General features: G+C 38.1%; 1 protein-coding gene across 1 annotated transcript in view; it reads right to left on the bottom strand.

The window, feature by feature from the left end:
- Nucleotides 1–13,471, bottom strand: part of LOC100863787 (zwei Ig domain protein zig-8-like) — a 119,910-nt gene that overhangs the window by 93,759 nt on the left and 12,680 nt on the right. The window lies entirely within an intron of this gene.

Raw genomic sequence — 13,471 nt, 5'->3', positions numbered from 1 at the left:
CTACTTTTGTTTCGGTTCTATAAATATTACTTTTTGCTCTTCTTTTCGAACTGTAGGAAATTGTTTCTCGACTCTTAACGGGATAACTTCTCATCGATCTCTTCCGTCTTACTTTGCCTGTTCGTCCTTCCGTGTTTTTCTTTGACGATTTGATCTTACAACGAAATTGCCGGGGATCGGAGAAATAATTGGCACGGAGATACCGGCTCGATGCGTCTGATATATCATTTACCACTGCTTATTGTTTATCGTGAAAGATTTCTTACTACGAAAAAGTAATTGCGATTTAGAAAATAAAAAAAGAAATCTTCCTTTAGATTTGTTTCAGCACTCAATGGAACAACTAAGTAATGATAAAGCAGATAATCTTTTATCACAATATCAATTTTCAAAAAATAAGATTTCGATTGATCTTGATTCAACATTAGATATCTCTAAACAAATATATCAAATTCTACGAATTGAATTTACAGATGAACGGTATATATTTCGATGCAACAAATTAATTATATTTACCCATTGTCGAATTTATACGTGCAACTCGTGTCTTGAATATTTATGCGTGAATCGAGTGTCAAAAAATAATTATGATGCGTAACAATCATGCATCAAAACTCTTACACGTTGAAATTTCAAATCCTAAAAAAATACCGATAATTGATCGATCATGTTTTAAATTTTTTTTTGTAAATTAAACTCAAAATCGAGTAAGTAGAAATTCGCGCAATGATTCATGGACGATCTTTTACACGTTACGCGAAAAGTAGAGACTTTTTTTTCCACCGCAATATTTCGATTCGCGAAACTTTGCAAAAGTATATTAAAATTCGTGTCCTAACCTAGATTCTTCGATCATAGCCACTGATATTCATGGATTAATTTCAACTTATCCTATATTATAATTCATCCATTTCTATATATTGTTTATTCGTTATATTAGGTGTGCAAATAAATTTCTTCCCTTTTTCGTGGCGCCATCTGAAAGAGCGTTCTTTTGTTTTCAAGAAGAGTCGCGACGAGCGCTCTAAGAGTGTCTAGTCATGCAACAATATGGCGCGCGAGAATCGTCGTTCGCGTCATTGCTTACGTTTTGCGTTCCAGCTTAGGAAATTGGCTGTCAAAGCTACTGAAACGGTTTGCGCGCCACTGGGACAAGACACTGTATCTTACGGAACGTGCAAAAAGTTGTCCAAAGATTTAAATTTGGAAATTTTAATTTGGAAGACGACGATCGTTCGAGTGCATCGAGAAAGTTCGACGATGGTGAGTCAGAGGAATCGCTCGAACGAAAATCCAGACGCGAGAAGAATGATTGGAAGTCACCAAACTGAAACAATCGGGTAATCTTGATTTATATAATAAAATCTTGAATTTGGAAAGAACTTATTTGCACACCTAATATTTTGAAGAAATAACGATTCGTTCCTATTTTTCCTTCATTGAACATTCTTTCTCGCCTCGTTTCTCTTCCACGCGAAAATTGAAAATTTCTTCGAATTCGTACAAATTCGATGCCGCGTCCAAGCTTTTTGGGAACGAATCGACAAGATCTACCCGAAAGATCTAATCGAAACGCGCGTAAGACTGATAATAATCGAGCGGAAGCAAAGGGAAGGTTGCCAATTATCTCCACCGTTCATCCTTGCGGATGTTAATCCGGCGGGTGGGGGTTTGGATCGAATGAAACGCAGCCGGGAAGCCAGCCATAGGTATACGTTTTCCCGCAGCCATCAAAGGGGAGACGGGAAGGGGGTGGTGGTGGAGGAGATGTAAATGGCGCGCTTCATTAACGTGAGTTACCGTCACATCCATTATTCGCGGTAACCGAGCTGACAACCGCGATTCCAGCTTGTCCAGGGTATTACGTACCTTCTCGCGCTCCTTCTCCTGGGCGCCTAAATTCGAGTCAGCCAGCCAGCTCGTTCCAGGAAACATTCTCTAGACAACGTTTTAATCCTTTGCACTCGTATTTAAGAAGGTTACCAAGTAAGTACCTAGTAATGTAAATATATATATAATAATAAAATGTAGGATGGCGACTATATGACGATATACGAGTGCAAAGGGAGGGAGAAGAAGGGGGACAACGATTTTTCCAACAATTGTCATGTTAAGTAAAATTTCCAGCCCGTCATTTCGTGAATTTGAAAGATGACGACAGATGGCATCTACGTTATTAAAGTTTCTCGAATTTTTTTTCGGTTTTCTTCTCTTTTTAAAGCGTCGACTTTTTATTCAATTTTAATTCCAAATAAAGCACGATGGAATTGGTAATCGGTTTAGTTTACGTCGATTTTAATTTTTTTATATATTATGATGAATTAATAAATATTAAATTTGATCTTTTCGATAAAGCAAACGATCAATTGAATCGACTGGTTGTTGGTTCGATTGGATTTTATAAATATTGAATGGAATTTGAATGTTCGTTAAAAATATCAGTTAAGTCGAGCAAGATTAAGCAAGATAAAAAAGATAATTTTATTTTGCCTCGTTTGCAGAGATTGTTCCTTACCATTCCGAGTGTAAAGCGTAAATTCGTTTGCGGACGATTAATAATTCTGCGCTCGTTAATCCCACGTTCTAATCCACGTTGGTCCTTTGAAAATACGTGTCGTCTTGGTATCCGGCAAAGCGGACAAGACGTCTTCCAGCGACGTGACGTTCCCGGAGGAAGCGGGGAAGAAGGATTCGTGCTGAAATGAAAACACGCTGGAACTCTTTCTCGCCTAACTAGCTAGCCGCTGTCTTTCTTTTTCTTTTAACGAGGTAACGAGATTTCGAGATTTTTATTTACATTGCAGTATAATTCGTTCGTAAGATCTTGCATTCGAATCATCCAATCTTTTTTAAATCAAACGTATATCCTTTTTTTGTTATTTTCGAAAAAAAAAAAATCTTCGTGTATTACAGAAAAGAAAAATTTTACATTATAATTTATACGTTTTCGAGAGACAAAGTTCTACTCGAGAATTGAAATGTGAGAATTTTTTTTTTCGCGCACGATTTTCTCCAGAATAAATAAAAACCCTCAAATTTTTATCCAGTTTCTCGTTTCATCGTTTTCGTTCATCTTTCCAAACCCTGATCACGTACGTTTGAATCGGGACGAAAAATTGGCAAAGAGGAACAAGGATGAAACGAAAAAAAGGAGTTGATCGCAAAGGACAGGCATTCGTCTCTGGAATCCGGAAATTGTTAAGTACGATATTCGACGCGGATATTAATTGGAGTTGGAATTAATTCCTCCCCTCCCCTCCCCTCCTCTCCCTTCTTCTCGCCCATATCCGTGCTATTACGAACCACCTGAAAACTTGATTAGTATTCCCGAGAGCTGCGCCAACACGCTGACACGGTGAATTTCTGCGAATAGTCGAGGATCGAGGCGGATATATAGGAAACTTGGTCGCCATCTACGCCCAACCTCTACGCCCACCAATTAGATCTCTCTCTCTCTCTCTCTCTCTCTCTCTCTCTCTCTCTCTCTCTCTCTCTCCTCTCCCTCCCCTCCCTCCTCGATTCTCCCCGTTTGTCGCGCGCCTCGAGAAAGGAGAGGAGGAACGTCTCCCAACGTTGTTTTCTCTGCGTCCTTTTGAAACGCCCGTTTAGGACGAGCGTATAACTTTTGTCTCACTTATTTTGACCGTCGCTCATTGCACGAACATGAAAAGAATCGAGTATATAATTTATAATTTCTATCAAATTGTGTATTTCGCCATTTATTGCACATTGAAACACTATTTAATGTGAGCTACGATCATTCATTGTAAAAAATGGCTTCTACTAAATTGTGCACGGTAATTAAAGTTATGCTTTATGATCTCCATCGAAATTTATTTTCTCTATTCCCGTTTTTTTGATTTTCATTTTCGCTGCACGGAGATAAAATGCTATTTAAAGCGAATATATAATTTTGAATTATGCACATCTTGAGAAAAATGTTTTCCATCGAAAGTTATATCGTCACTCGTTGCGCGAAGATAAAGCGTTGTTGAGTATATTTATGAAACTTCTCGAATTGTGCACGGTAATTAAAACGTCTTGAGAAGTGTATTTCTATTATTTTTCAATTTCGACAAGATGAATTTCGTCAACGCGAAACGATATTCATTAACGGGCTGTTATCGATCGTCCATCGATGGGTTAACAATGTTCCAACGTTGCCACGTTACCCTCTCGATCCTCGATTATTAAAGTCGTCTCTCGTTAATTTGCCATGAAACTCGCCGCAGGAGCGAACAGCGAGCATTGTCTTTCGTCGCGTGGTGGTTTATGCACTCCCCCAGTCCAGTTATTATTGACCGTTCGCAATTTTGCCCCCCTCGTTTATGGACCCTTTATCCATCCTCGTCGCTTCATCGTCCGTCACAAGGCTGGAAATATTGTTGCTATTACATTTGTGAAACTCGAAGTGGATCAAAATCTAATTAATTGACGCAAGTGTGTCGGAATAATCGTCACAACGCCATCTGGTGATAATAATTCGTGTTAAGAAACATTAAAAAATTCATCGCGCAACAAATTTACAATTTGTTACATACAAATATCGGAAAACGGAATCGTTTCGTTCGAAAGAAAGGGGAGGAAAAGAAAGGAAACGTTTCCACACGCCATCGTCTATCTATATTCATCACTCGTGAAAACACGGGAGAGGTGTGAAAAGGGAGGAGGGAGATCTTGGCTGCGGGGACGAGAGGACAAAGAAGCGACTGATTTATCATCGGTATGTCGATCGGGATGCAATTTCGACCACTTGAAAATTAATATCGCGCGCAGTTATGACAGGTTGCCCAATACGCGGCGCGGAAAAGTGATTGTATCGTTAATCATCTGGCGCCGATTCGCGTAACTAACGTAATACGTGTATCCGCCGTACTATTTTTGTTCTTTATTACCGACCGAGCGAGGGAAAAAATTATCCACGAAACGATTCGTCAATTATTCGCGTGTATATATATATATATATATAACGTTGCGAATCGATTCTCCTCCCAATGTAAATTATTTCAAGAATCACCGATACATAATTAACACGGATGGAAATCTATCGATGGCGGAGACAACTTCGTTGTTTTAATATCGCGCGTTAATTAATGCGATCGTCGCGACAAAGGGACGAACGACCGACCGAGTTCGAGGCAAATGCTTCCATCCTTCTTCCCCCTCTCTTTCTCTCTCTCTCTTTCTGTCTTCGTCCGTCGAACAACGTTCGCTTCGAAAGCGTCGCGTCTCGATGCTCGTTTTTGCGTTCAATGAGAAGAGGCAGGATTTCGAATTTTCCTTCTCCGTTTCGAATCGATCGCCTCGTATATATACATACATATATATACGAGTAATTAATCCGGTTGTCGGTTTACGCGCCCGATGCGGATTCACGTCAATTTATGTTACACTCGCATTTACGTGCCGCCACTTTGTTCCTCGGCTTATTGATAATAATCAAGTTTCATTTTCGCACGCGTGCCGGCGTGTGAAACGAAAGATTCGAGCGATTGTAGTTCGAGCAAGCGTAACACGTTACGTTACGTGTGTGCACATGGATACACCGAGTCGTGAAAGTTTTTTCGAGTTATGGGAGCTCGATCGATAAACGGCGATGATTGAAGTTTTGGTAAATCGATCGGTCTCGAATTTTTCTGAAGGAAAAGGAATTTGTGTGATTGGTGGGAGGAAGGAATCGTTAAATTGCGAAATTTTAACGGGAAATTATCGCGATCGCGATTTATTGCAGCGAAATATTTAAACGGATAATAACAACGGAGATCCGTTTTTATTAATGCGACGTGTGATTGTAGACCGCAAAAATAATGACGGGAAAGGGGTGATATATCTGGTGTAAATATGTCTCGTTCGTTATATTATCATTTATCTTGTTCATTGCAAAATTGTTTGTATTGACTTTTTCTTTTTTTTTTTTTTTTTTGAATATCACGAAATTTACACATTTGAATAAACAGTGTTTTACTCGATCGAAGAGATTAAAAAAAAGGAAACGAACGAAAAATACGAAATATATTAAAAGGTAAGAATAAATTTATTAAACTCGTTTAGCTTATTTCAAATCGATTAAGCGAACGACTGTCGAATAAAATGAAATATTATCAGTAGAACTTCGAGTTTTCTTTTTGAAATAATTTTAAAGGAAAAATCAAATCACGCGCACATATGTCTGTTACGAGATTAATAATACACGCCATGTTATTAATAAATGTAACAAATTTGAGAGAGAATATCTCTCTCTCTCTCTCTTTCTCTCTCTCTCTCTTGAATTCGCGTCACATTTTTTTAATCAACCCTTCCAACGAGTCAAAAACGTAAAATTGTTCCCGACAAAATAAAAATAAATATTAACCCGCGGGAATATGGCTGGCACGGGTTTGAGATAATATTTCCCACAAGTATAAAATTCATACTCGCGTTCCGTTTATAAATAAACACGTCGAGCAAATCCTGGCCGCGTCCCCCGCGGAAAGACCGGTTAAAGGCAGATGAAAATATCCGTGTCGTTCCAAATTCCCTTCCTCCCCCCGTGTTAAATTTTTCAAACCCGCACCTCCGACGTTTCGAGGATATTTTCGAGGAGGATTCGCCCACGTTCCTTTTTACACAGCAGAAAAGAATCATTCCACCCAATCTTTGTCGTTTCTCTTGTTATCTGTGCGACAATAAGTTTGATTGAATTTGGAAAGCGTAATGTATAAATATAATTCGATAATGGATGGGAAAATTGTCGGATGTAAAAGGATTTTGATTTCGAATCGAGCTTTTCGGATTTTCGTTGTTGTTGAGAATGTTTGCGAGTATTTTTTGGAAAGATTAACTATACAGTATTAATTTTATTAAAAAAAAATATATATATATTCACGAATATTTACATATTTATCGAATATCGATGTAAAGTTTTTCAAAAGCCAAAGAAACGAAAAATAACTAATATTTCCTTCGTATATGGATTTAAAGAATTAAATTCTTTGCTTTGCTTTATTAGAAAATTATAAAACTTTCAATTCGCGAATCCAAGATCGATCCATCCGATCTTTTTCGCAACAACTTTTCCTCGGTCGAAATAAATTCTCAAAATTGGAAAATTTATCGAAGAAAAATCGGTATCGTACATGCGGGAAAGGAGGTCCAGGAAGCTTGTAATTTATCCAAAAAAAAAAAGAAGAAAAAAGAAAGAGAGAGAAAAAGGAAGCAACTCGAGCAGAACCGTAGGCAGAGACCACCGGCTTTTCCCTTTAAAAAACCCGCAGGCGGTTACCACGGAACGAGGAGAATCTAAAAAGAAGGAGGGGGAGATTCCCCCACCCCCGTATCTTTTCGCGTGCCTTCCACGACCAGCTCATTTATCAACCGGGCTTCCATTAATATCCGACAAAATAGTAGCAGGGACGCGTGACATCCCATAGAAGTCATGGCTGTCGGCCTCCAGCGAGACAGCACAACCGAGCTCCTGTATACGTACGTACGTACGTACGTTTACCAGCCTTCTGCCACCGACCCACGTTTTTCGTGTGTATATATGTGTATACACCATGGATGACCGAACGGATGGTAGCCGCGAACTGTCACGTGATGCGTTAGCGATTGTAGCGCACTCCTCGGTCCGCGACCAATCCTGTCGCGACTACGATTCAAACGATCGTGTGCGTCTCCTTTTCAACATTCGTTTGGAATTCGTTTTGTCAGCGATACGAATTTCTGCGTATTATATATATATATGTTGCATCGGAACATTTTTTCGAATTCACTTTTCTCCCCCCTTTTTTTATTTGTTTAAAATTGTTTGTTTAGGCTTTTAAGGTGATCTGGATATATTTGGAATAGAGAAAATTTCCATTTTAATTTTTTCAAAGAGTACTTACAAAGAAAAGAACAACTTTACTTTGTTCACGTTATATACAATTTAAACAAAATTATCGTTAGAAACAATTTTTGTTTTTTTTTTTCTTTTTAAAAAAGATGATCTGAATATTCAGAAACATCGAAGAGTTGGAAAGCGAATTATTTTCAATAATTCATCACGAAATGTACTCGCTTATACAATAACACGTTACGGTTGTTACACTATGCGAGGAAAACGATATTTTTAATTTATCGTTCGCGCAAGGAAAAGCTAGGTTGAACGAAGCGGAACGTAGAATTGGAAAGGAATCGCGTAATCCACGCATCCGTTTCCCCGCCTTATTTCCGGATGCCCGTGTCACTCGACCAGAGAGGATTTCGTGCACGACCATTCCGTTCTCTGTTTATTTCGAATCGATCCCTTTCTCCGATCGTTCGAACCAAAGGTATCGAAAGCGACTCGATCGCTAAATTATCCTGATTTATCGGGAAAGTTAATGCGGACTACTAGCTCTTTCCAAATAAAGTCATCGCGTTGCGTTTACTTTCTAAATATATCGCACTTTCTATTTCCACGTTCTATTAACAGCGAACGTGTTCGACGAGACACAGAAACGCGTATTAACCATTCGCACTCGTATAATAATAAATGCGTAGTAATAAATACGTAGAATGGCGCCTATTAAGAAAAATTTTTACGAAAATCCGATTCTTTTTTTTTTTTTAACGATCTTTTCTCCTCCATGAAAAATATATCCAACTTTTTAATTCGAGTTGAATTAAAATCACTTGATCAATTTTACAAATTTAATATCATCGATGGTACATTTCATTTTACACAGTTGCGGAATATCTTTCACAAAACGCTACTCGTATATAAACTTTCGAATCGATAAACTTGCAGATCATTACCTTTTCAACAGATTCTCCACGTTTCGACGATCGACGCGTGGCGCGAACAGAGAAAATTTTCGAAAAGAAAAAAGAAAGGAAAAAAAAAACGGAACGAACAGGGGTATAAAACGATTCGACGAGCGGGGTAAGTTTTCCCGATAATGGGTGTATCGTCGTCGCTCCTTGTTTTTCTTGGCCCACGGCGGCTTCCGTCGAAAAGCGATTAAAGGCGCGACGCTCGATCGATACTCGCCCCTAAAACGTTAACGAATCGTAATCAAATCGTTCTCGCTTTCGATCTTTCCTCGCAGATATATCGATAATCGTTTCAATCTCGAGATCGTTGCTCGTTTTCCAACCACTCGATTCCGATGATTCGTCGTAAACGACTCTCTCGATTATTCAAGGTTTTTTTTTAATTTTTAAACGTCTAGTTCCGAGATTCGCATACGATGCAATGGTATGATAATTTTATAAATATAAATATAACAGTTTATATTCAGATTTTTCGATGTATTGGGCTAAATCTATCGTGCAAACGAAACGAATGCTTTTCAGACATTCAACTGAAAGTTAGAAAGTCGACGAAAATCTTTGATCCCCGCTCCTTGGAAATTAATTAATAATGCGGAGGCGTCTCCTCTCTCTCTCTCTCTCTCTCTCTCTCTCTCTCTCTCTCTCTCTCTCTAATTCTACCGAGACATTCGTTCGTCTTCCTTAAAAATTCTTAACGATGGAATCGGGTAAATTTTTATTTCTGCGTGCAACGTAGTTGACCGTTTTCTTTAATATTAAAATTGATGATATACGTATGTACATTTGACAGCTATTTGTCAGACAAAAATCGCACTGTTTTATTTGAATATCCATGAATAACTCGTGACGTTTCTTTCGAAAAATTTTCCTAAAAATCGAAGTTCGAGAAGAAACAGCATGACAAATGATAATAATATTCGCTCTGTCGCGATTGTGTTGTTTAAAAAAGTTTTTGGCGGGGGTCGAAGTCGCGCATTCACCATGGAAACTGGTGGCGGAATTTTCATGGCTCGATTTGAAAGTCAACGCAGTCCGCGACCGAGATTCGCTTTCAGAGATAATCTTTTAAAACGGATCGCAGTTTCGAAGATTTTCGTTCGAAAATGTGAAAAAGAAGTGGGGAAATTTATGATTTTATCGAAATTTTAAATCCTTTTCTTAAACGTTTACGAAAAATCGAACGAGGTATACAGGCAGAGAATTAATTGATAACTAGATCGTTAGATCTCGAATGGTTGAGAAATATTAAATGTAAATTTATCGAGAAGCGTTTAATAATTTCAATTTTACTTTTTATTTTTCGTTTATTAAATTAAATTAAGTGATTAAGTGATTAATTCATGTTGGAAATTCACAAAATGTAATGATGTGTCATATAAAGTGGAAACTTTCTACTTTATTTCACTGCCATATTTGATTTGCAAAATTTCCAAAACTATAAAATTAATTTTGTTTACGACCGTCTGACATGTACAACCGAACGCTTAGTCACTTAACAGATTATTTAATATAGCCATTAATATTTATGGATTAATTCTAATCTATCTTATATCATGATATATATATATAATAATATTTTTAACTTTTAGTTGACAATTTTTTTATTCCTTTCAATTTTCTTACAATTTGCTTCTTTCATTTTATAATTTTCAATTTCAATTCGTTTTTATCGTTGTTTCGTTAAATTATTCGGGCCTGTATTTGCCTATCGGATGACTTATAGGATAAGATCGATAGGATCGATATCTTTGATTTATCCTTTGAAAATGCCGGCACAGTTTCTGTGGTTGAAATAACCGTACAGCAAATATAATTGTCAAAGACAAAGATTTATAAGACTTGCGAAAACGGTAAGTAATTTACGAGGAGGCACGTTTTCCAGACTCTCAATTTAAACGGAAAATGCAGAAGCAACTCGGCCGATTCACGAGTCGAAAGCAAGGATCTTATTGCCTCTTCGAAACTGGTCCTCGAACGAGCGATGAGCAAAATTTAATAGTCGAAGTTACGAATAAAGTTAACTTGGACGAGTTGCCTTCGATAATACGTTGCTCGAAACGTAACAATAATCAGAAATAATCGCAGGGAAAGTTGGATCGAGGTTATGCGAAAAGCGAATCGACTGTAGCTGTAACGAATAAACGTTGTTCGAGCATATTTTAACGAAGCGATTGCTTAAGGTAACTTTATTCGAAATTTTTAACCGTTTTACTTTTTCAAGACTCGGCTCGATGCTCGACTCTGCCTCCAACGCGATTATCGTTTCCCCCTCCGACTCCCTCTTAGCCCGTTTTCACGAGAAAAACAACGATTGGCCAGCCGCGCTCTCCAAGGTCAAACACAACGGCTCGTATTCGTTCGCTCGTAATATAAACAATTCCACAGTGCTGCGACAGTAGATGATCCTATAGCATCGATTCAGGTAGTACATTTGTGCAATATTCAGAAAATTACACTTTAACGATAATTCAATTCGATTTAATAATTGTCTTTTTCGCGAATCTTTTATAAGAAAGCAACGTTTACTCGCACGAAATATTGATTATACTCGAGACGTTATAACAAATTCAATTTTCATTATCAAGTATTACAAAAGCATTACAAAAGTTTGAAAGAAAAAAAATTAGATTTAAAAATTTTAAATTATTTTAAAAATTACGAGTCTAGCTTGAAGTTGGTGTAAGAAATATGACGTCGAGCCACACTTGACCTGTACGAGTCCTAAGAGTTAACGAATTGTATCATTAATAATCAATAATCGGAATAATTCTAATTTTAATTTTCATTTTAATTCGTTCGAAGGTCTCCTATCCTAACGAGCGAAACGAATTTATCGTTGAGAAAGGGATGATAGTTTATCGCATGGCGAAGTTGAAAGCAATCAAAGGTACAAAAGGTTTCAATAACCGGGGCAGGGGGAGGGCTTTTCCGCCAGGTCTGCTCGCGCGTCATCTCCCAAATGGATTTCGCATTGTTGTGCCGGAAGCTGCACGCCACGCTTTATTTCCCCTTTTCTCGTCGCCACGTATCAGTCGTACGCCTGACACTGCGATTGTTTCTCCCTACTTCGTTTCTCCCTCGCCTCTCCCTTTCGATCCCATTAATTTGTCGTTGATATTCAACCGAAGGAAGAATTCTCTTCCCCTTCCTTTATTTTATACGTCAACAAACTTTGGGTTGGCCAAACTCAAGTGCGAAACAGAAGAAGAAGAAACGGTATATCTTATTTCAACGGTTGCCTCTATCTTTCCTTTTCCGTCTCACTGTTTCACTCTCTCACCAATAAAGATAAGCCTGTTCAAGCTTCTCGACTAAACCGTCGATCGATATTTTTTATTTATTTCGACTCGGTCGGTCAGTTGGGGAATGGAAGAGGAATTCTGAACACGATGATCGACTGATTAAAACAGGCAGTTGTTAAAGATGTTGCATTAATTTAGATGTAATAATATCGTCATGATTCGTCATAATAATTATATAACGAGAATATTATTATTATTATTATTATTATCTCGTCCCACGAAGCTTCATCCTGAAAAAGGAAAAGAACCACTTTCCACCAGTATGATATGTCCTTGAGTGGAGCAACGGTTTTAAACGATTTCGTCTTAGAGGGAGGAGGGGGGAGGGGGGAGCGCTCTTTCTCGCTCTTTCTCACGTTCGACAAAAATGGCGCACTCTCCATTATGGTTGATCGTTTCGAGGCGGTGGAGGATGGAGGGGGATGAGGGAAGAGAGGCCAAGCGGATCAAAGGTGCGCTTCCAATCGTCAAATGGATTTCCCTTACACACGGTCGTTGCCTTTTTCCTCTCTCCTTTATTCTCGCATCCAACACTCCGAGGATCTCCGCGAGTTGTTTCTCTTCTCGAACCTGCGTCTTCCTTCCCCTTTCGACAATACGCGCCCGTTCGATACGAATGCTCGTTTATATAAAACACGGAGCGAAAATACTTACAAACACAGTTCGAACAGTGGAAAGCGAATTTTCTCTCTCTCTTTCTCTCTTTCTTCTTTTTTTAGTAAAGTATATATGAAAAGCTTAGGAATCTATTCGTGAAGCGATATTTTGTGAAAAAAAATTCAAACGTAAATAACGGTTAAAAATATACTTGGATTAGAATTGTCTTGCTTTGTATTTGAATCGTAGGAAGGATATCGGCCATCTTCCTTGGATTGGATCCAATATTTGTATATACAAATTGACGAGAGAGGTAATCGAATATGTTCCGTTCGGGCAATCTTGAAATTCTTTTTAAACGGTCGAATTTTCTCCGCCTCTTTGCAAGGGGGAACGTGTGCATATACGGGTATATATATAACCACGGGTAATCCACTTGTTTGGATTTAATTTACTATTCCGTAACACCGGATAAAACCGGCGATATCGGACACCCGATGCGGTTTTGCGCTATCCTATTAGATTGGTGTTCAACTCCGCTACGAGATTACTACCGTCGATTTATACCCGTATTTCAAATTCTTATCTTTAAATTGCGTATTTAAATATCGAATTTATTGCACGTTGGTTGGTTTTTTTTTTTTTTTCATCAAAGTCAAATTTTCAAAAATATATATTGCGTCGATAATTACGTAGTCGTAATTTCAATACGAGGATAGATGATCGTCAAAACAATCGATGCGAGCAAATGAATCGCGAGAATAAATCGTTTGTTAAAAAAAAAAAGTAATGAATAA

Source organism: Apis florea, unplaced genomic scaffold, assembly GCF_048593485.1.
Source record: "Apis florea isolate Af1SG1 unplaced genomic scaffold, ASM4859348v1 contig_3203_pilon, whole genome shotgun sequence".
Classification (NCBI taxonomy): domain Eukaryota; kingdom Metazoa; phylum Arthropoda; class Insecta; order Hymenoptera; family Apidae; genus Apis; species Apis florea.
The sequence above is the reverse complement of the archived record's forward strand: the minus strand, read 5'-3'. Positions and strand labels throughout refer to the sequence as shown.